The sequence below is a fragment of the Gymnoscopelus braueri genome (assembly GCF_963280865.1).
Source record: "Gymnoscopelus braueri genome assembly, chromosome: 3".
NCBI lineage: Eukaryota > Metazoa > Chordata > Actinopteri > Myctophiformes > Myctophidae > Gymnoscopelus > Gymnoscopelus braueri.
In genome coordinates this window covers 44,249,728-44,273,113 of record NC_137612.1, presented here as the reverse complement: position 1 = coordinate 44,273,113, position 23,386 = coordinate 44,249,728, and the positions used below count along the sequence as shown (strand labels likewise).

Sequence of the window (23,386 nt, the reverse complement as noted above, 5' to 3'; positions counted from 1 at the left end):
AAAAAATACTAAATTGTTTTACTTAAGTAAAAGTATCAATACTGCAATGTAGAAATACTCAGTTACAAGTAAAAGTCTGGAATTTAAAATGTACTTGAGTAAAAGTACAAAAGTATTGGTATCACAATCCTCCTATAATCCTCCTATAATTTGAGAAACCTCTGTGGTGGTGAGGCCAAAACTGCCCGGTTCTCCTCAGTGGCTGGAGCAATTTCACCAAATCTTTATTTATTAGCGTTTTTGTGTAAAAGAATGTCGCCATGGTTACGGGGCTGCCCAGCTATGGGACAAACTGTCTCCCGGGTTGCCAGATCACGCATATCCCCCCACGGATGCGTCGACCGGGTATGGACTAGTGTACTTAAAGTACAAAAAGTTGAAAGTACTCATTATGCAGAATGTCCCATTTCAGAAGTTTTCTAATGTATAAAATGTAGAAATCTTTTGAAAATAGCAGACCTACAAGACCTACAAGTGAGCTTGTAGATCGGCTATTTTCAAATGGTCAAAATGTCTGTGGTGGTGGTTAATGTATGTTTTGTAATAATAATCTAAATCTACACACGTTTTCAAATAGTGGAGTAAAAGTAAAAATTTTGCCTCTGAGACATAGTGGAGTAGAAGTAAAAGTATTGAAAATTGGAAATACTCCAGTAGTAAAAGTAAAAAAATACCTCAAAATTGGAGTTGAGTAAATGTACTTAGTTACTTTCTACCACTGGTGTTTATTAATATTTATCAAGCTTGATTCATGTCATAGCTGGCTTATATTGAAAGTTTTGTTTTTAATGTTTTCAAGTGAAGAACGGCTTAATTTTAAATTTTTAATTTCATGCTCTTTGTTGTTAATAATAGTCATTCCATTCATTCTGCTTTGTCTGTTCTGAGGTCCGACGTTTGTGTGTGATTGAGTTTGAGATTGATCCCATGCGTCTGAAGCACAAGATGAAATACATCTGTTTATTATAACTAACAATAATGCACATAATGAAAAATAAACGGTAATGACAATTTGTGATTTAGGCCCATACATTTGCATTACAGGCTACAAATGTTGTTAAATCAAAACGATGGGGGAACTATTATTTTGCTTTATTTTGCAAAACTGCAGTGTAGCCTATAGCACTGGTTCTCAACCTTTTTAGGCTGTGACCCCAAAAATAGCTGCCATTATTGTAATTTTTTTATATTTTTCATTTCCTTGTAATATAATTTATTTGCCCTGACTTGGGTTTACCATGTATTTGTTGTACCGGAAGGTCTAATTGTCTGGATCAAGCCGGAACGCTTTATAAGGTGTGGTTTCATGCAGACTCACAAGCACGTTACACTAGATACACTTTCGCTCACTTAAGGAGCGTATTGTTTGAGCATGTGCGGGACGGAATAAGGTACTTGTGTTTGCTTTCTAAATGTGAACATTTAGGTTACTATCATGTGGCTTCTTTATGTTGATTTATGTATTTTGTTCCAGTTGTGCGTTGTTCTGAGGTCCGACGTTTGTGTGTGATTGAGTTTGAGATTGATCCCATGCGTCTGAAGCACAAGATGAAATACATCTGTTTATTATAACTAACAATAATGCACATAATGAAAAATAAACGGTAATGACAATTTGTGATTTAGGCCCATACATTTGCATTACAGGCTACAAATGTTGTTAAATCAAAACGATGGGGGAACTATTATTTTGCTTTATTTTGCAAAACTGCAGTGTAGCCTATAGCACTGGTTCTCAACCTTTTTAGGCTGTGACCCCAAAAATAATCATACATATTTGAACTGGGGACCCCCCCAGATACATAATGTGAAAATAGCCGATCTACAAGCTCACAACGCCTTGAAATGCCAGGCATTGTGAACTTGTAGATTGGCTATTTTCAAATGTTTTTGCCTCTTTCTTATATTATTTGACATTTTGGCCAATGTTTGACGAGTTTTTATATAGTAAAAAGTTTGTTGATTACTTTTGATGCTGTAATGGTAAAAAAAAAGAATTAGGTATTAAAAAAGTCTTAAAAGTCCTTAAATTGTCACTTCACTGTCATCTGGGGACCTCCCCCTCTGGGGACCCTCCCAGAGGACGCGTGCAGGCCCTGTGACGACTTCACTGTGCACCAGCTGGAGCACCGCCTCAACCGGGCCAAAGGGCTAGCGGCCTCGGCTAGCAGCGGCGCTCACCCAGACGCTAGCCTCGCCATGGGCTTCACGGCGTCGGTGGTGAGTGCAGGCCCAGGGTCCATAGGCCCACCGCTGCATGCTGCCCCACGATCCAGCGGTGCTACGAGGAAGGTCCGGAGCGAGGCTGCCCCTGGGGGCGTTAACCTCTTCACCGGTCCGAGCCGCTGCTGTCGCGGCCAGAGGGCCACTCCACGACAGCGGCGCTCCTCTCTCCCCCCCGGCGAGGACTTCGAGGGGGACGACGGCGGACGACCTGCTCCTTGGCGCTGCCAGCGCGAGGCCGCCTTAGGGGCAATGACTTCGTCGCCGGTCCCCGCCATTGCTGTTGTGACCAGCGGAGCGATCGGATGCCTTGACACACATGTTGAGTTTTTCATTATGTATGTTAAATGTATGTCCACACAGTCTGCGCAGTACCCTAGCAGGCACGTAGATTTCAGGTCATGCGTTGCCTCCGCAGCTTGCGTAAGAGCCTCCTACACAGCTGGGACTCGGCGAAATCTACGCTCTACCCTCATTAGTAGCAGCTGGTTGTGCTCTACGTGCCATCTAACTGGCTTCACGTGTCTGCTAAAACTACATTCGGGAGACAGAATGGTGTATCCTACTCTCCTCCTACTTCTGGGAGAGGCGTAGCCCTGAGTGCTGTCATACGCAGCAGTTTGTTACTAGCGCCCTGGGGCGCTCGTAACACCCATCGTTGCGAAACAGATCTATGAAAAGACCGACCACACACACACACACACACACACACACACACACATTTAATTTATATATATATATATATATATATATATATATATGTATATATGTATATGTATATGTATATGTATATATATATATATATATATATATATATATATATATATATATATATATATATATGTATATATATATGTATATATATATATATATATATATATATATATATATATATATATATATATATATATATACACACACACACACACACACACACACACACACACACAGGGCGGGCGGCTCCGCTGCTTCTAGCCCTGGTTCAGAGCGTTAGTGGGTACAGCCACACATGTCCCTAAAGCGTCCGTCAAGTTGCCGTACGGACGCCGGAAGTCCCATCCACTCCCATGATAAGTTTAAAACCGGAAGTACCGTTCCGTTTTTTTTTTTTAACATGGGAGTGGATGGGACTTCTGGCGTCCGTACAGCAACTTGACGGACGCTTTACGGACATGTGTGACTGTACCCAGAGAGTTCACTAACGCTCTATGCATGAACCCGAAGTTTACAAATTGTACTCTCACGGATGATCCGATCGTCTGATAAAAATATTAAGCATATGCCAAGTTAACTAAAGGTATATAAATGATGCTGAGCTAAACATGTTTCCTTAATTTCGAAGTTTTATAGTTAAACGTTATGATTAAAGTCCCCAGTTCCTCTCACAAAGTGACAGCTCTTGCGCTCGCCATGTTTATGAACGGTTAAAAAAACTTTTGAAAATAGCAGATCTACAAGCTCACAACGCCTCACAAGCTTGTAGATTTGCTATTTTCAAAAGGTTTAATACATATTAAATTTGGGAAATGGGACATTCTGCATTCCTTTACTTTTGGTATTTTAAGTATATTTAATTTACTTGCATAATGGGGACACTTTAGTGTTTTATTTACCTTGCAGATGTCAACTCACCGCTGTAATTTCATTCATAAATATATTATTCAAAAGTTGTATTTGGAGTGGACTGCTTCAGGACATCTGACAGTTGCCTCTGGTATTTTTATGATCTATTTCACTTTCGCAAAGGGTGTTTAAACTGCAGTGTAGCGTAGGACAGCCCTACGTAGTTTACGTAGGCTTTACGTAGACTTCGTCCAGGAGGTCTTTACGTCTATGCTGTCTCGCGAATGTAGTTTTAGCACACACGTAATGCCGTGCGCTTGAGCACCTACGACGATGGTGCCTCCTGAAGCCAGTTTAGATGGCACGCAGAGCACACACAGCTGCTACTAATGAAGATAGTGCGTGGCGGGGTTGCTACTGCGCAGGTGCGTGGAGGCTCTTACGCAGCTTCTAGGCTGCGCATGAGCTCAAATTCGTTTGGGAAACCCGGCCATTGCCAATATCACAACCGCTCATTTTCTCATGTGTCAAAGATCGATGCGGATCGGCCCCCGACGTAGGGGATCCCGGTCAGCATCTTTCTTTTATGAGCCCACAGTACTCGGTTTTGTCCCCTGGACGACATTCCGAACACTGTCGGGACGAATCCCATGCATACTATGTACATAATGAATCAAATGCAGGTAATGAAACCAATTGCAAGGAATCAAATGTCTCAAATGTATTGCTTCACGGTGTAAAACAAGGGCTCTCTGTAAAACGCAAAATCTTGACTGGGTCACGCCAGTTCCTTCTTCCGTCCGGCAGATGGCATCAAGGCGCCTCTGTAGGACGGTGGTAAGGCAAGATGGCCGCCTCCCTCAACCTCCCCAAGATGGCGGCGAGGTGAGGCGGATGTTTATATATCAGAGGGCCCCGGTGTTACTCCGTTGAGACTCCCCATGCGGGGTGAAAGTCAGAGTAACAGCAACACCGCAAGAGATGGCTGCCTCCATCGACCTCCCCAAGACGGCGGACGAGGAGAGGCGGAAGTCTACACGTCATTTCCCGATGGACGGAGCTACGGACGGCTCCTCGGGTACACAGAGACTAAAAGAGACGCTAAAGACAATGAACAGGGTTCAGTTGCCACGGTGTCCTTTGGTCAACATGTGTGTAATAAATGTGCGACATATGTGTGGAATATAAATATTGCCAATATCACAATCATTTGTTCTCGTGTCTAAGAACGAGGCGGATCGTACCCCGAATCGAATGGGGTGCCCCATCCACAACTTCTTAATGAGCCCTCAGTGCTCGGTATGTCACTTGGACCACATTCCGAACATTGTAGGGACAGGTCCTGTGCATGCTTGGACATAATGGATCAAATGCAGGTAGTGAAACCATTTGCTTTGACTCGAATGTCTCGAAAGTATTGTTTTCAAGGGGTAAAATGGCCCTCTGTATACGCAAACATCCTAACTGCGTCACGCCAGTTCCTTCTTCCGTCCGGCAGATGGCATCAGAACGCCACTTTAGGACGGTGGAAAGGCAAGATCGCCGCCTCCCTCTACCTCCCCAAAATGGCGAACGAGGCGAGGCGGAAGTTTGCAGGCCAGAGGGCCCCGGTGTTACACCGTCGAGACTCCCCTTGTGGGGCGTAGGTTTCGTTCCGGGTAACAACAACACCGCACAAGAGGGCCGCCTCCATCGACCTCCCCAAGTTGGCGGACGAGGAGAGGCGGAAGTTACGTGCCGGAGGGCCCCGGTGTTACCCCGTCGACACTCCCCAGGTTGGACGAGAGTGCCGTTCCGGGCAAACAACAAACACCACTGAAGGGTTCCGCTGTCACGTCACTCGGAGCGACGCCGTCTCCGTTCCCTGGGAAACCCCCTCATGGCCGCCTCCCCGATGATCAAGGCGATCAGACCGGAGGCGTCACTGGTTCCCTTGGGAACGGGCGAGCGCTCCACGGAGCAGGTGACGTCAGTGGCCCCCACCAACCCCACGAACCCTCTCGCTCGTTGACTGGCGCATTGGAAAGATTGCAAACTGAAACCCTGGATGCTACGCACTGTCCAGAAGGGCTACAGGTCGCAATTTTCCAACAAACCTAATGTCTTGTTCTCTCAAGCATCGGGCCAAGCCGCCATAACGCTGAAAGAGGAGGTTTTGTCGCTGCTGAGCAGGGGTGCAATCAGAGAATTATTCACCGGATCAGAACCTGATGGTTTTCTTTTCGGAATATTTCCTGGTGGAAAAGAAAGGGGGGGCGTAAGACCTATTCTGAACCTGAAAGGGTTTGAACAGATTTCTGAAGGTCTTTAACTTATGAATGCTGACAACGGCCTCGTTGTTACGCTCGATACGACAGGGGGGATTGGTGGACGAGTATAAATTTCAAGGACTACTTCACATCCCAATCTACCCCCCACACCGGAAGTTCCTGCGCTTTGGCTGCAGAGGCAAAGTGTACGAATACACAGTGCTTCCGTTCGGCATGTCACTGAGCCCTGGGGTTTTCGTGAAATGCACGGACGTGGCTATAGCGCCGCTGCAACAGCAGGGTCTCCGTCTGGCGACGTGCATAGACGACTGACTGTTGGCAGCAGGTTCGAGGGAGGAGGTGGCGCGGCACACAGACTTGGCCATTGCGCACCTGACATCCCTGGGGTTCACGATCAACACTCAGAAGAGTGTCTTGATCCCCTCCCAACAAACCACCTTCGTGGGGATATCTCTGGATTCAACCACGATGGTGGCGCGTCTGTCCCAGGACAGGATAGCCGGCTTCCTGGCATGTGTGCGCTCTTTACGCAGGGCGCAGGGTCGGGAAGGTGCTAGTGTCACCCCGGTGTGTGGTGACACTGCAACCGCTCTCGAGCGCTTCGAGAGCTGCATCGTGGGGTGTCATGTTCTGGTCAGAACGAACAACACCACAACGATGTGATTTGTCAACAAACAAGGAGTCTCGGGTTCCCTTGTGTTGGACAACAGCTGGAGCTGTGGAGCGTGTCGCGCTTAGCTTTGCTACATGCCTCGCAGGTACCGGGCCTCTTGGACAGCGGGGCGGGTCAGCTGTCCAGGAGCGGAACTCGGTAAGGGGAGTGGTCACTCAACCCCTGAGTTGCGAACCAGGGCTGGGCCCGGTTCGGCCGGGCTCAAGTCTTCTGGCTTGCACCCAGAGAGAGCATGAGGTGCTCACGGTTTTGCTCGAGGGGGCACAGGAGCCTCTCCTTGGGGGTAGGCGCTCTAGCGCACGACTGGTTGACAGTCCTACTGTATGCCCTCCCACCTTTGGAGCTGATCCCTCCGACGTTGGGGAAGGTCAGGGTCCAAGGCGGGGCTGTGCTGCTGGTAGCTCCAGCATGGGGCGTGTGGAGGTTGGGGATCGCTCCTCCCCCGCTGTTCAGAGACCTTCTGAGACAGGGCGGGGGCGAGGTGTTTTACGAGCACCCTTAGGAGCTAGGCCTGCGGGTCTGGTCCGTGAGCGGACAAGTTGAGCTCGCAGGGGCTGCCCCCTGATGTGGTGGCCACCATTCAGGGGGCCAGGGGCAGGTTCCACGAGGTCTCAATATGACATCAGATGGAACATGTTTGAGTCCTGGTGCCTGGAACGGTCACCTCCAGTGGTGGCTTTCCAGGCACCTGTGGCTAGTGTCCTGGGTTTCCTACAGGACAGGTTGAACCAGGACCTGGTTTTCTTCACCATCAAGGTGTACCGCTTGCCACGAGGGGTTCGATGGCAAGTCAGTAGGCCTCCGTTCGCTGATACAACGGTTTATGGCCGGTATGAAGCGGGCCAAGCCGGTCTACAGGCCTTTGTTCCCCAAGCGGGATCTGGCGGTGGTGCTGGACGCACTCTGCCTTCCCCCTTTCGAACCTCTTGAGACTGTGGATCTGAGGATCATTAGTCTCACAACGGTTCTCCTGGTGGCCCTGTGTACAGCTAAACGCGTTGGTGACATGCAGGCGCTCTCGGTGAGCCCGGAATGCATGTGGTTTTCAGGCGACGGCCGGAGGGTTTTGTTGAAACCTGACCTGGCCTTTGTCCCTAACTGGCATTATAGCTAGGGCCCCAGTAGAGTTGGGGGCCTTTCCATTCTCCGCCGTTTGCGTCGGTGGAAGATAGGCGGTTGCACTGTCTCTGTCCAGTAAGAGCTCTGAAGCTTTACTGTCAGAGGACGGCGGCCGGCCGTGGGTCGTCTCAGCTGTTCGTCTCCTATGGCCGCTCTGGTCAGAGGAAGGCGGTGGCTAACCTACCCTCTCCTTCGACCTCTGCGGCCTTCCACAGCCTGGACGTGGCGGCGTCAGTGATGGCGCACACGGTCCTGGGCGTGGCGGCTGGTGTCAGCCAGGAAGGTGGTGAACGGACCTGAGGGCGCGTTTCTCCTCCTGCTGACATGTCATCAAAGTGTCAAAGCTCTTGACCTTTGTGACCTTCAACCTGGTCGTGGCAACACTACGGGTGTCACTCACGGCCTTGGTTGTGTAGGCTAGCTACAGTCTGGGGAGATTGGTGCTTGCCTGGGGCATGCCTCTCCTCCTGCCTGTAGTTTTTCCTCTTGTGCTTCCCCTAGACCGGCGAGGCCGGGTCTGGGGGAAGGAGGGCCTAGTTCTCTCTGCCTGAGAGGTAGACGGGGTCTACACCTCTCTGGCTATGAGGGGCAGACTTGGGTCTGTCAGGTCCTTGCCTTGAGGCCTTTTCGCCTCTGACCTGAGGGGTCATGCGTCTGGAGGCCTGGGGTCCTGTTTCTCTTATGCTTGAAAGGTAGATGTGGTTTACCTCTCTAGCCATAGGGGTCTGACCTTGTCTGTCAGGACCTTGCCTTGAGTCCTTTCCGCTTTTGACCTAAGGGGTCATGCGTCTGGTGGCCAGGGTCTTGCCGGGGGCAAGGCCGGGGGCCATGGGCGTACGGATGGGATGGGGTTGTAGGCTTAGGGTTTAGAGGGAGTTCCCTGTGACGCGTGGGTATTTATACCCCAACCGGCTTCCGGTTTCGCGTCTCATGACCCTAACCAATAGAATATTGTAGCCGGGAGTTCATGTGTTGTGCTCTGTGCATCGCTGGAGGGCGATGATATCCCATAGTAAGCATATTGCTTACGATACTAATAAAACTGGGGCTACCTACATAACCCCTAGTTTTCAAATAATTGTAGTGGAGTAAAAGTAACATTTTTGCCTCTGAGACCTAGTGGAGTAGAAGTAAAAGTATTGAAAATTGGAAATACTCCAGTAAAGTAAAAAAATAACTCAAAATTGGAGTTAAGTACAGTACTTGAGTAAATATACTTAGTTACTTTGCACCACTAGTCTTTATAAATATTTATCAAGCTTGATTCATGTTGTATGCTTATACATCATTCATGTATTCCTCTACTCTTTATTTTGTCATTATTTTGTCATTCCGTCAATTTCATTCTGGTTATATATATTTTGGAAATACAATTTGAAGTCCACTGAGTGCGATTTTGTCTGACCTTAAGCCCTATTTGCATGGGACTAGTATTATGTAGGGACCTCTGGTAATTTAGAAATTACCCCCCGACGTCTGTATTTTTTTTTTTTTGGCGCATTCGCACTGGATAAGCGAAGTCTGTATTTTACTAATTTCTTTTCTGTTTTGGGCGGATTTTGATACTTTTTTTCCTGTTTTTGGCTACTTTATTTCGGTTTTAGGGTTAGGTTTAGGGTTAGGTTAGGGTTAGGTATACAAAAAATAATTTTGGCGCCCCCTCTAGATGGCGCTCTAGGCGGCCGCCTAGTTCGCCTATAGGAAGCGCCGGCCCTGACGGACATTATCTATTATGCTCAAAACTGAAAAGACCATTCATTTCTACACACTCTGAGTTAGCGTTTACATTAACAATATTTATTTAATATTGCACTATATATTCACTCTGATTGAAATAATCAGAGACACTCATTTGTAATGTAATTATAGGTGGAGGTCATTGCTTCTTGTCTAACAATGTGTCCTGCGCTTGGGTCCTACAACACCAGTTCCTGACACGATGTAATGTAAATGAGTGGCCAACTGTCCTGTATACAAATGCAAATCACATGTGCACGTGAACCATTTGGTTCGGTATAAACCAAATGGATCCAACTGTGATTATAATACAATATAAATTATAATGTAGTACAACTATGATAATTATAACACACTATAATAGATTACAACTGTGATCATAATACACTATAACGTATTATAATGTTTTACAACTATGATAAATATAAGACACTATAATAGATTTTAACTGTGATTATAATAATCTATAAAGTATTATAATGTTAATAGACTATAATAGATTATAACAGTGATTATAATACAATATAATCTATTATCAATCATGTATTACAACTATATCCAGTCCTAAATAAAAAGTCGGTGAGTGATCAGTCATTATGAAGTGTTTGGCCCTGTTTGGCCTAGCTCAGACCTACCCAGGACTGGGTACTTTTTAGGCACCCGTTTAGTACCACTTACACACCACGCTACCCACTTCATTGTATTGGAAACCGTAGCGGGCCGCATTAACTGCGGAACTTAGTGGAACTTGTGTTCCACGGCCTGCAGCCTGCAGGGGCCCTGTGTGAATTATGTATTTAAAAAAATATATATTATTGTATTTTTTTTTCAATTTATATTATTTTATTATAGTATTATATATATTCTTATTATTATTATTTATAAAAATGTATACATTCGGGCCCTGCTGTGTGAATTATATATATTTAGAAACATATGTTGCTTTAGTTTTAATGTCGCGCGGCAGAACAGATGCAAACCTCTTGCATACCGTCGCTGGTACTGATGTGTCACTTCTACCTCCTGTAAGTAGACAAAAAAATGTAACTACTGTCGACTAATCTTTACAAGCGGCTCTTATTTTGAAATCTTTTAGGGTAAGTTTGTTTCTGTTAACCAGTATGACTCTGCTATCATGGTCTGTGACAGCAACACAAATAAACAAGAACCATGTGGATTAAACGCAAGATTTGGGCCAACGTTCATATTTACGATATGAAAACCAGCTCCTGTGACTTAAACATTGTACAAACTTTGGAAGTGCCGTGTGTTAAACTCTTTGCACCTCGGCGCAGCATGGTGAGTTAATCTTACAATTAATGATGTGTGTGCGTGTGTGTGTGTGTGTGTTTGTTTGAAGTAGGCTTAGCTTAGACCTTAGACTGTATCTCACGTGCTGTGTTTGAATAATGTAGCTCATGGTTGTTAATGTCATCTCTGTGACTCTGTCTGTCTGTCTGTCTGTCTGTCTGTCTGTCTGTCTGTCTGTCTGTCTTAGTGCTACCATAATGTACACTGTGAAAATCTAAATGACATATTCTTAATACATTTGTACTGTGCAAATAGCTGAATAGGATGGGGTAGTAGGTCTACGCTACTGTATTTTAACATCAGTCAGTCATAATGGTGAGCCATAATATAATTTTCTGAGGTGGTAAAAAGGTTGAGAACCACTGCGGTAGACTTCAAGAGGTGGGTCTACTTGCATGATTGTCACATGTTTGGTGGGGATCTTTTTACTTAAACTTTTCAAGTACATTTCAGAGCCTGTACTTTTGTACTTTTACTTGAGTAATTAGTTGAATGAGTACTTTTACTAAAGTCGCTTTTTACATAAGTAAATGTATCTGAGGCTACTTCTACTTTAAGTAAAGAAAGTGAGTAGTACTTTTCCCATCTCTGCTGAGTATTGTTTTCTCAATTCTAAACTTGAATTGTTGAATTTCTTATGAAGAATAAGAAAATAAATATGAAACATTTGTTACCCATCTCATCACCATATGTCTAGTAGCCTACGACTGTAATGACCATAAAGTAACCTCCTTAATAATAAATGTAATTTGTAATGATAGACACTGTAGTTATAGCTAGACTGAAGTTGGAAAGGCTGTGCCCAGTGCCTGTGTCAGCAGCGATCGTGCTGGCGGTGGCACGTGCACCAAACACATGTGCGCGTGAACGCACCCAATATTGTCCGATTAATGTTGAGGGGGGGCCTTTGATTTGGTGTAGTTCCACGGCCCTGAGGGGCCTTAATGCGGCCCTGAAAAGTGGGCGGTGTGGTGTGGGGTAGGGTGAGGCCATGCATATGGAAAGCTGCCTATTGAGAGTCCAACGAGCCAAATAAACAAATGATCAATGTAGCGTTGTGGCGGCTTTCCATCACAGCTTAAGCACGACACTGTCCCGCACAGTCCAGAACCACACCGCACCGCTTCAAAATGTCTTGCGTTTCCATTGCGCAAAAGTCCCCCCTCGCAGAATCCCCCCCCCCCTCCCGAAGGAAATCAACGCCCCTTTCTTCAACACAGCAACCTATAGCCTCAGGCTACAGAGTTAGCCTAAATGCTAGCGTGCTTCCTCAGAGCTAGTTTAGCTATTAAAGGGATTGTAGGCGATTCAGAGATAAACAAAGAAAAAAATCCAGCAGTTCGTTTCCCCGACCACCAGGGGGTGACGCACGGAGGACTTCCATAGAGTAACGACACTTCTAAACGGGCCATGCCGAATATAGGATACTTTATTCGGATACAATTCGCGGAACTGCCCACCCCTGCCGGTTCTCTGAATTTTTTATTTTTAAATAGGCTCTTTCATGACAAATTGACCACATATATGAAGTTAAACAACTAAATTCTATCCAAACGCTATCTGAAAAGTAAATTATGTGCTTCAAAAACGAAGTTTGAGAGCATTTTAAAACCGAAAGTAAAAAGTTCACACGGACACGGACGCGCACGGATGCGCACATGCGTGCGTTAATTTACGGACCGGATACCCGGATGTGTAATCTAAATAGTAGGGAAAATACGGATTTCAGAAAGAGGAGTGTTTTTCAATGCAGGAAAACACCCCAGCATCATTATATAGTGGCTGATAGAGGGGAAAAAATGCAAAATATATATATAGAGGTATTTTTCAAATTTAGGCTTAATGTTGCCTACAATCCCTTTAAGTTATTATTTGGCCATGTTCTGACTTTAATCTTCGCTATTGTTGGGAAGACCTGTGTGGTGTCTAAAAACGTTGCCACCACTTATATAAAATATTATTAGCGTGTAGCGTCGCACATTCAATGTTGCCAGGTTTAGCAGAAAAACAAGCAATCAGGTCTATGAAAACAATCCCAAAAGAAGCGACTATCTACGGCTATTTGACAATAGCAGATCTACAAACTCACGACGCTAGGTAAGTCCATGCATATGGAAAGCCGCCGTGGAGACTCCCAGAACGACAGGCAACGCATCACATCGTTCTCCCAGATCATGGGATGAAGAAGAGTTGCATATTATATATAATAGCAGATCTACAAGCGATATAACAAACAAGTGTGCACCCTTGGTTGTGATAAGAAGAAGGATAATAAAGACAGAAAAGAATGGAGCGGCGCGGTGAATGTTCTGTACGTTCTTTACCGACTGCTTGAGTTTGTGTGTGTTTACATGGTGGAAGAAGTAGCCTAGCCTACTCACGTTTTTTACTTAAGTAAAAGTAGCAATATTACAATGCAGAAATACTCAATGTGTTACAAGTACAAGACTGGCATATTCAGAATTTACTTTTGTAGTAAAAGTACAAAAGTATTGGCATCAAAATGTACTTAAAGTACCAAAAGTAAAAGTACTCATTATGCAGAAATCTTTCATGTTTTCAAAATGTATAAAATCATTTGAAAATAGCAGATCTTCAAGCTCACAACGTGTCGCATTGCGACGTGTTGTGAGCTTGTAGATCGAAGTCTATATTGGGCTGAAGTGGTTAATGTATGTTTTGTAATAATATTTTGAATCTGCAAAGTAACTACAGTGGAGTAAAAGTACAATATTTGTCTCTGGGGGATGAGCTGTAGGGGGTGCTCACAGGGGCGGCGCCCCCTTAGCTCTGGAGCTATCATGGGGGCTGGGCGCTCCACATGCATGCTACTCATCAAAATAAAGTTTTATGGAGTTGAAAGCCTATACTCTACTAAGTGGGAACACTCTGAGCCCCCCACCTCACGTCTAAAATACACTTTTTGGCCAGAAAAGAAAATATTTCACCGGAAGGAAGAATCTGGTCAATAGGAAAATTCCATTGACCAGGGCCCTATTTCACGAAAGGTGAATTAAATAAGCCTGGGCTTAAGTCAAATCCAGGCTTGACAAAGTCGGGTCCGTATAGCCTGGTTTATTCCGTTCCATGAACGCCAAGCCAGGCTGAAAAGGAGCGACTTTGACGAGCTAGGCCTTGTCAAGCCAGGCTGTGTTGAGCTAGGATAATGAAGCCAGGCTGAATGGGCGGCGACGTATTTCTATAAAGACCATGAACTCGAGCGCAGATTCCTTCAACTTGACCAATCATGGCGGCGGGGAACAAAACAGCTTTTTCTCTGTGGCTGAACAGCAGCACTGCAGCAGCTCATGGAATCATAGGAGGAGGAAGTAAAATGTATAATAAGCAAGAAAGGAAACGCGACCGCAATAAATACCCAGACAGCACCCAGCGTCGCTGCGACGTCAGAATAAGAGCGTCATATCGCCGACACATCGCGTTCCATTTCTGTGCATAGCGTGGGTGTTGCTAGGGGATCGGCAGAGCGACTTATTTTCCCAGCGTTGGCTATGTAGAGGCTATGTTGCTGCTACATCGGTGCTATGGGACACATAACAACAGGATGGATTTTAATCAAAGTTAAATAGTTGCTCACTTGCCTGCCACGCCACAGGGAGGAGCTAACCTCGCGTCACCAGTCTTGGGAGGAGCTGTGAACCACTCCCACTTTACTACTCAGAGCCCAGCTGGTGATATTAACAACAACAGCACGTTCTCCGACCGACCGTCGTTTCTCCTCATTTCAGCTGTTTAAAACAGGTTTGTAATGTAAAACATCACAGTTATGCACTAGAAATGGTTAGGATATGTTCTAAACTTAATAATTTTATCGATGATATGTCAAATATGTTTATATTTTTGACATATTCGAAAACTTCAGTTCTGTTAGTAAAGTAGCCTACGCCACACTAGACTAGACACTACACAGGGCGGTACCTGGTTTATGGCTACACATGTTTTTCTATTTAATATTCGACTCATTGACAGCTTATTTTTTAAGATAATGGTTCAAAATGACACATTGATTGTACCGTACACATGAGGAAAAGAGTGCCAGGCTTAGCTTATAGTATGCTCCAAGTCCTAGCCCTGTTTGGAACCTCACTATGTACGAAAGCTATCGTAGAGAGTGAGGGTCACTGTGTGTATATATTTGGCCTTGAGAGAGAGGTGTGTGTGTACTAACCTGACATGTTGGAGATGATTCTTGAACAAATTGAATGATAAATAAATGGTTATTTATTTATTTGTTATAATGTTGTGTATGTATTTTTATGTGATGTCTATCTGCTCTGTTTTTGTTTGATTGTTTATAGGCATATTTTTTTAATATATTTATATAATTGAAAAATTGAAAAAAGAAGGGGAAAAAAAGGAAGATAGATTGGTACTGGTACAGAACTAGTATTATCTGTTAACTGTAATTGTGTGTCATGCTTGGTGCCTTTAGATTTTTGGCTGATGGCTGCTGGGACTGATTCTGTGACCTATGAACTACAAATGAGACACATGACCAGACAAGACCACGGACATACAGCCAGTGACCGGTGACCACAGGGCACGAGGGATCCAGGCTGAGAAAGTATGCTGTGCATATGGTACGTTCAAAGTGACTCTGTATCTCTTGTACATTCTTGTGTCTTTCATTACACCAGACTTCACCACCCTAGACTTCACCAGCGACTATATAGACGCCTTAAGACCTGGAACGCATCTGTGTCACTTTAGATCTATTTGGCTATTCAAAAATAGCAATCTACAAGCTCATAGCATGAGCTTGTAGATCTGCTATTTTTGAAAAATCTTGAAAACAAATGTGGATTTTATTTTTTTAACTGTTTTTTTTTAGAAGAAAAAAAACTGAAAACTTTTTTAAGAATCCCCTCAGGTCTTAATGGGTTAACAGACTACGTCACACTAATAAGAACCAGTATGTGCACGCAGGCCGGCACCAAATGAACCCCACCGCTCATAAGATGTGATGTAAAAGTGGTCACAGCCTCACGTGTAAAAATGCATCCCATCAAACTTTCAGATGCTGTTTTTCTCCCAGTATGGAGGAAGAATGCTTAGGATTTTTACTGTGATCTCTCGCTCTTGAAATATATAATCCCTGGTTTCTGTTGTGTGTAAACAATAATAGCAATTCAAAACAGTTGTCCCCCAAACCCCACCTCCAGTGGCTGTCATAAGAACGGAGGGAGCTAGACCGGGAGCCAGGCCCAGCCCTCAGGATGTTCTCTGCTAACTTTTTTTCACTATTATTTCCTGTTAGCATATACCTTGGGCCATCACAAGTTCATACTGAACACCCCCAACTCGGGCCGTTTGGTCTCAGGGGCCGCAAAACCCCTTTCTGGGGTGAAATTAATGTTAATGGCAATATTAATTTAGATAAATTACATAAATTGTCTTACACATATGAAATTCGGCATGGATTATCCTGACACATAGGGGTAAGTAGCAAAATAGGATTCTGGTGCTTGTTACCATTGTATTTTTAAATATGACCTACAACATCCCCAGAAACACACACACAAAAACTGTCCGCTTGACAAATAACAACAAAGATGATTATTTTTCAGCACTTTATGGTGAATATCACTGCCTCACTTGTATATAGAAAACCTCCCATGTCCCTAAGCTTCAATTTGAGCCCAAGATGACCTTTGTATCTTGAAAATTACTCTTTCTGTAGCCAAAATTCTGCACTATACATCAAATCGGAGAAAATTTTATATTCAGTCATATTAGAGGCCCTAGGAGGGGTCCACGTGCGATTGCTTATTATTTATTTTTCTAGTTTGGATTTTTGGCATCCATAGGACCTCTAATATAGGGATTTTGATCAGCCCAAGAAAAAAAGTGGTCCAAAGTGTTTTTTTCAATGTTTTATTACCCCTATGAGACCCTAGGAGGGGTCAACACGCAATCGCGCGTCGACCCCTCCTAGGGCCTCTACTATGACTGAATATTCAATTTTGAGGTATAGTGCAGAATTTTGTCTACAGAAAAAGTAATTTTCAAGATACAAAGGTCATCTTGGGCTCAAATTGAAGCTTATGGACATGGGAAGTTTTGTATATACAAGTGAGGCAGTGATATTCACCATAAAGTGCTGGAAAATAATCATCTTTGTTGTTATTTGTCAAGCGGACAGTATTTTCTTTGTGTTTCTGGGGATGTTGTAGATCACTTTAAAAATACAATGGTAGCAAGCACCAGAATCCTATTTTGCTACTTACCCCTATGTGTCAGGATAGTCCATGCCGAATTTCATATGTGTAAGACAATTTATGTAATTTTTGTAAATTAATATTGCCATTAACATTAATTTCGCCCCAAAAAGGGGTTTTGGGGCCCCTGAGACCAAACGGCCCGAGTTGGGGGTGTTCAGTATGAACTTGTGATGGCCCAAGGTATATGCTAACAGGAAATAGTAGTGAGATCATGGCACCAGAACCTGCTCTTGCTCTTGCAGCTGCAGCCCGTCCGTCCCGTGAAGGTGTCTGAGAACAGCAGACCTCCAAGCTCACAACGGTCTCATCCGCGACGTGGTTGTGAGCTTGTATGTCAGCTGTTCGGCGCGCAATACCGTTGCGGGGTGAAGTACATATCATATGTCTCACTAGGACGCACCTCACTAGCCAGCACACAAGAGGGGGTTGAATGAACTAAAACCAGTGCACCCCAAAACAGCAGGTTTGGCGATCTGTTGGGAATAGATTACATGAAGCAGTCACCTGTGCCTCCAGTGTCAATGTTTGTTAACAAATAATTGGTCTATACTACACTGACTACTTATATTTACACATCAAAATGTAAACTTTGTTCAATTGTAAACTTTTGTTGTATTGCCAAGTGTTCCATTTTTCTTCTTTTTTTTAAATATTTTTTTGGGTCTTTTCTGACTTTATTTATAGGTATAGTGGAGAAGGACAGGAAAAAAGATGTGAGAGATGGGGAGAGACGTGCAGTAAAGATCGTCAGGAACGGGACTCGAGGCCTCCCATCTTCTTTTTAAGCAGCTCTGCCAACACCAGACATTTCTGAGACTTGTATCCCAACAACCTGAATGTGATTTTTTAATTTTGATGCTTTTTTATTCAATGGTGTCCTCCTTGTAGCTTTAGACTGAAGACTATCTATGCCACTATACATTTGTAATAATTATCCTCTCTAGGTAACATGCTGGCCATGCCAGCATGTTACCTAGATATGCAGGATATGCAGCTAGCGGCAGGCGACCACGGCATGAGGGGACTTAAGCAGCTCAGCCAACACCAGACACTTCTGAGACTTATCAGTGATCACCCAACACCTAAATGTAAGTTTTCAATTTGTATATATTTTTTATTCAACGTGTCCTCATTGTAGCTAATTATGAAGACTATGTATTCCACTGTCATGTTTGTCCTTCGCGTGCGAAGATGACCATTGACTTCACGATGTCTTGTGGGTGCGAAGATGGCTGATGAGGCCGATCCTCACACGAAATGTCCGGTTGCAGTGAGGGCATGTGATGGCTGAAGGATGGCTGGGTGAGAGGGAGGAACTGGCTCTGGTTTTGCGGAGCTGTCACTTCAGTTCAGCTACACCATGCTTGACTGCAGAGCGCCAGTTGGAGCGGTGTTGGGCATCGGCCTCCCAGGTCTCTGGATCCAGACCACAGCTTTTGAGACTCGCCTTTAGGGTGTCCTTATAGCGTTTCCGCTGGCCGCCGCGTGAGCGCTTGCCATGGTGTAGTTCACCGTACAGCAGCCTTTTTGGTAGGCGTTCATCTGGCATGCGGCAGACATGGCCAGCCCATCTCAGCTAGGAGCGCTTGAGCATGGCATAGATGCTCTCCATTTCAGCCCTGTGGAGGACCTCAGTGTCTGGGACCTTGTCCTGCCATTTGATGCTGAGCAGCCTCCTGAGGCATCTCATATGGAAGGCATTGAGCTGCTTTGCATGCCGGCTATACACAGTCCATGTCTCACAGGCATACAGCAGGGAGGGGAGGACAACAGCACGGTAGACTTTCAGTTTAGTCTGTAGGCTGAGCCCTCTACGCTCCCAGACAGAAGTGCGAAGTCTGCCGAAGGCGGCGCTTCCATGGGCTACCCTGTGCATGACCTCCTCATCGATGTTGCCCACGCGAGATAGGGTGCTACCTAAGTAGACAAACTTTTCAGCAGCTTTAAGGTGTTCACCATTTACGCTGATGAGGGCCTCAGTGTACAGGGCTCCAGGAGCAGGTTGGTACATCACCTCGGTTTTCTTTGTGCTGATGGTAAGGCCAAAGTCTGTGCATGCTGTAGCGAGGTTATTCATGCTCAGCTGCATTTCTAGCTGGTTGGAAGCATTCAATGCGCAGTCGTCTGCAAAGAGGAAGTCGCAAACAGTGGTCGTCTGCACTTTGGTCTTTGCCTGGAGTCTTCGCAGATTGAACAGCTTACCATCAGTGCGGTATCGCAGGTCGATCCCCATGTCCCTAGACCGGAAGGCATCTGTCAGCATGGCTGAGAAAATCATGCTGAAGAGAGTGGGTGCCAGAACACAGCCTTGCTTGACTCCATTTCCCACTTGGAAGGGCTCAGAGGATGTGCCGTTGTCTTGGACTCGTGCCTGCATTCCATCGTGGAATTCACGGACCATGTTGATAAAGATGTTAGAACAGCCGAACTTTGACATGATCTTCCAGAGGCCCTCGCGGCTAACAGTGTCAAAAGCCTTTGTCAGATCTACAAAGGTGGAGTATAGACTGACGTTCTGCTCTCTGCACTTCTCTTGGAGTTGACGAGCGTCAAAGATCATGTCGACTGTACCACGACCTTGCCTGAATCCACACTGACTCTCTGGTAGGAGGACTTGATGTTCAAGGTGTTCCGTCAGGCGGTTCAGAATTCTGGCCAGGATCTTCCCCACTACAGACAGCAGAGCGATACCGATGGTTGTTACAGTCCTGCCTGTTGCCCTTTCGCTTGTATAGGTGGACAATGGAGGCATCTTTGAACTCTTGAGGCAGCTTCCCTTGGTTCCACATGGTGAGGAATAGGTCTGCCAGTTGTCTGGTCAGGGGTGGTCCACCAGCTGCATAGATTTCTGCTGGAATTGCATCAGCACCAGGTGCTTTGCCATTTGAAAGTCCTCTGATGGCTTTGATGACCTCAGCTTCAGTTGGTGGCTCATCAAGGGCAGTTTTGACTGGGACTTGATGGAGGCGTGCAATGGCTTCATCATTGATGGCTGAGGGGCGGTTGAGGACGCCGTTAAAATGCTCAGCCCAGCGCTCAACGATCTTCTCTCTGTCTGTGACCAGGGTGCTGCCATCAGCACTGAGGAGAGGTGGAGATCCTGATGAGGTGGGGCCGTAAATAGTCTTGAGGGTGCTGTAAAAGTTCTTGCTGTCATTCTGGTCTGCATAGGACTGGATCTCATCAGCTTTTCTTCTAAGCCAGTCGTCCTGCATTTGGCGCAACTCCCGCTGGATGGTTGCTTTGATGTTCTTAAGGGCAGACTGTTTTTGAGAAGATGTTGGGTCACTGAGGTGGGCTCTGTGCAGACGATGCTTCTCCTGGAGAAGATCTCTGATGTGCTCATCACTCTCATCAAACCAATCCTGTTGCCTGCGAGCTGTAGGTCCTACTACTTTGAGAGCAACAGTGTGGACGGTGTCTCTGAACGCAGCCCAGTCCTCCTCCACGTTCCCTGAGGTTCTAAGGTCCTGCAGTTTGCTGGCAAGCTCTTCAGTCAAGGATTGCTTGACAGAGGCGATGGTGAGCCTGGAAACGTTCAAACGCTTTGGGGGTTTGAAACCTTGAGGCTTCCTGGGAGGGTAGATCTTGATGTTCAGCTTGGAGACAAGGAGCCTATGGTCAGTCCAGCACTCTGCACCGCACACCGCCTTCGTAACCCTGACATCCTGTCTGTCCCTTTGCCTGACAATGACATAGTCCAGTAGGTGCCAGTGTTTTGAGCGGGGATGCATCCATGAGGTCCTGTTGCGCTTGGGAAGGCCAAAGACTGAGTTGGTGATCAATAGCTCATGTGCCGCACAGGTCTCCAGCAGCAGGGTGCCATTGCTGTTAAAGCTGCCAATGCCGTTTTTGCCGAGGACTCCTTCCCATGACTTGTGATCAGTGCCAACCCTGGCATTGAAATCACCAAGGATGATGAGCTTGTCTGCCCTGGGCACTGCCGTGATGGTAGCGGTCAGGTCCTCATAGAACCTCTCCTTCACATCATCTGGGTTCGTCATCGTAGGGGCATAGGCACTGATGAGTGTGGCAAAGTGTTTGCCTGGAAGAGGCAGGCGCAGCGTCATCAGGCGGTCATTGACACCTTTTGGAGGTGCAGCCAGCTTTCTGACCAAGTTGGATTTAATGGCAAACCCGACTCCTGCCTCACGTCGCTCTATCTCAGTGCGGCCTATCCAAAAGAATGTATAGCCAGCACCAACCCTTGGGGCACCTTTTCTAGCCCATTCCTCATGCCAAGGAGGTAGGCAGTGCATTCCTAAAGAGGGCTGCCTAGTCACTCGGGGGGCTGCCGAAGTCCAGTACTGCCTCAGTCACTGGACAGCGACCCTATGGCCCGAGCCGCCTACGTGCAAGTTTGTGACTACGGCTTCCAGTGAAATCCACACCTACCACTTCGCCACTCGCTCGACGCCTCAGGACTTGGAAGGGGGGAGGGGGGGTGTCGTTGTGTGAAGTCATGACTTGCGCAATGGTTTGGATTTAAGTGAGGGTGGGTTGCGCAGCGCCGACCTCACTCTCTCGCCCGAGTCCACCTGTATCCAGTGGCAAGACAGAGTCGAGACGGCTGGAGATGGAGCCGGGTGCAGTGGATGACCTGGATACATTAAATCTTAACACATCCAGCCCGTAGCGCTCCACAAAGCTTGCTGGTATCGCCGTTCTGCCCGTTGAACCGCTGAGGGTTTCCTCCGCGCAGTCTACCGAAAACCAGTCTTCTATCCCAGTGTGTTGGCTAGGCTAGGCACCACGGGAAGTACCATACAGGCATGTAGGAGGACCAGGTCTATCAGTAGGGATATTTTCCTTAGCCAGAGGACCCTTGCTGAGGTAAGGGGCTACCTCTCTGCAGCCTGCGGATGCAGTTTAACTTCTTGTATTCCACTGTACATATGGAATAAGTATCCTCCCAGGTACATGCCGGCCATGTCAAATATGCTGGTGACAGCCCCTCCCCACACCAGGTATACTTAAAGAAAGGCTATGTTTATTAACTCATACTCTCATAGTCCCTAATCCCCTGAAGCAAGCCCATTTTATGACCATGCATGCACCTCATGGTACACTAGTACCTCAAAGGCATTAAAAGCAAAACTTCAGACCTCCCAAAACAAACTGATCAGGTTACTACTAAACCTCAAACCTAGGACTCGCCTAACCCCTGCTCATTATACTATAGGGTGGGATGGCTCAGGGTAGAGGACAGAGTACAGAAACTTGCAGTGGGCCTGGTCTTCACAACACCAGAAGGAGCTCCACTGAACTCGTTCAACCCAGATTCGGCACAAACTTGGGGTTACATTTGTTCTGTTATACCACCAAAATGTGGAATGCCCTACCAACACCCATCAAAAAGTGAGACTCCGTACCCTCCTTTAAAACCCTCCATAAAGAGCACCTGTCTGCAATTTGCAACTGGTCCTAGACAAGTCTTCTAAGCTTGACAGCAGAAATGTATTCAATTAATCAAAATAGCTTGATACGGTAATGTCAATCTTTACAGCAGCTATAAGTATAAATGTCAAACCACATAACATTGAATTTATTTCATTGCGTTTTCCGCTGTAGATCTTGAAAGTACTCTCTACTGCACATCAAGAGCCAGAACAAGCACAAGGTATCTATCTATATGTATAGATTCAAATATTGTATATGTTGACTGTTATTGTTCATTCGTTTTCTCACATGCATTATCAGGCCAAAAACTAAATATGCTCTAGGCCCTCTTGAAGAAAACGGCACAGGGCTAACAATCTGTAGAGCTGGAAAGTGTTAAACTGTATTTTGTATTCAACATTGGGGCCATATTCCTTTACAGCAAAGAGTGAAGACTGCACAAGGTACATTTTAGCCACATCAACCCTATAGTCCCTATTCTGGACACGTCATAATAGACAAACCATCTGTGAAAGTAGCCGATCTATAGCTCACAACATGTCATGTTGCAACGCGTTGTGAGCTTGCAGATCAGCTATTTTCGGCACAATGGATTTGGTGTTGCAGTGATGGCATCGAAGAGATGCAAGGCTTTAACTAACACCATATTGGCGTATATCAGTGGTTCTCAACCTGTCCCCACATGATTTTGGGGGGGTCATCAGATGACAGTGAAGTGACAATTTAAGACCGTTTTAAATAATACCTTAAAAAAAAGAGAGAAAATAATTAATAAGACCATTACTGCATCAAACTATACCATAAACGGGTAAAACATTGGCCAAATTGTCAAATAGCCTAATATAACAAAA

The 23,386-nt window shown here is 45.6% G+C and overlaps 1 protein-coding gene and 1 long non-coding RNA gene across 2 annotated transcripts in view; one reads left to right on the top strand and one right to left on the bottom strand.

Moving 5' to 3' along the window:
- LOC308079209 (epoxide hydrolase 1-like) overlaps nucleotides 1-14,435 on the bottom strand; it is a 526,014-nt gene extending 511,579 nt beyond the window's left edge. The window contains exon 1 of the mRNA XM_080420586.1: nucleotides 14,273-14,435. The gene's annotated coding sequence lies outside the window, so the exon portion shown is untranslated. The remainder of the gene's footprint in view (nucleotides 1-14,272) is intronic.
- Nucleotides 14,436-14,573: 138 nt separating this feature from the next.
- Nucleotides 14,574-22,755, top strand: LOC308079308. Its single transcript, XR_013932592.1, has 5 exons — nucleotides 14,574-14,655; nucleotides 15,347-15,494; nucleotides 17,820-17,973; nucleotides 18,101-18,223; nucleotides 22,707-22,755. It is a non-coding gene; the product is annotated as an uncharacterized lncRNA (long non-coding RNA).
- The last annotated feature ends 631 nt before the right edge of the window (nucleotides 22,756-23,386 follow it).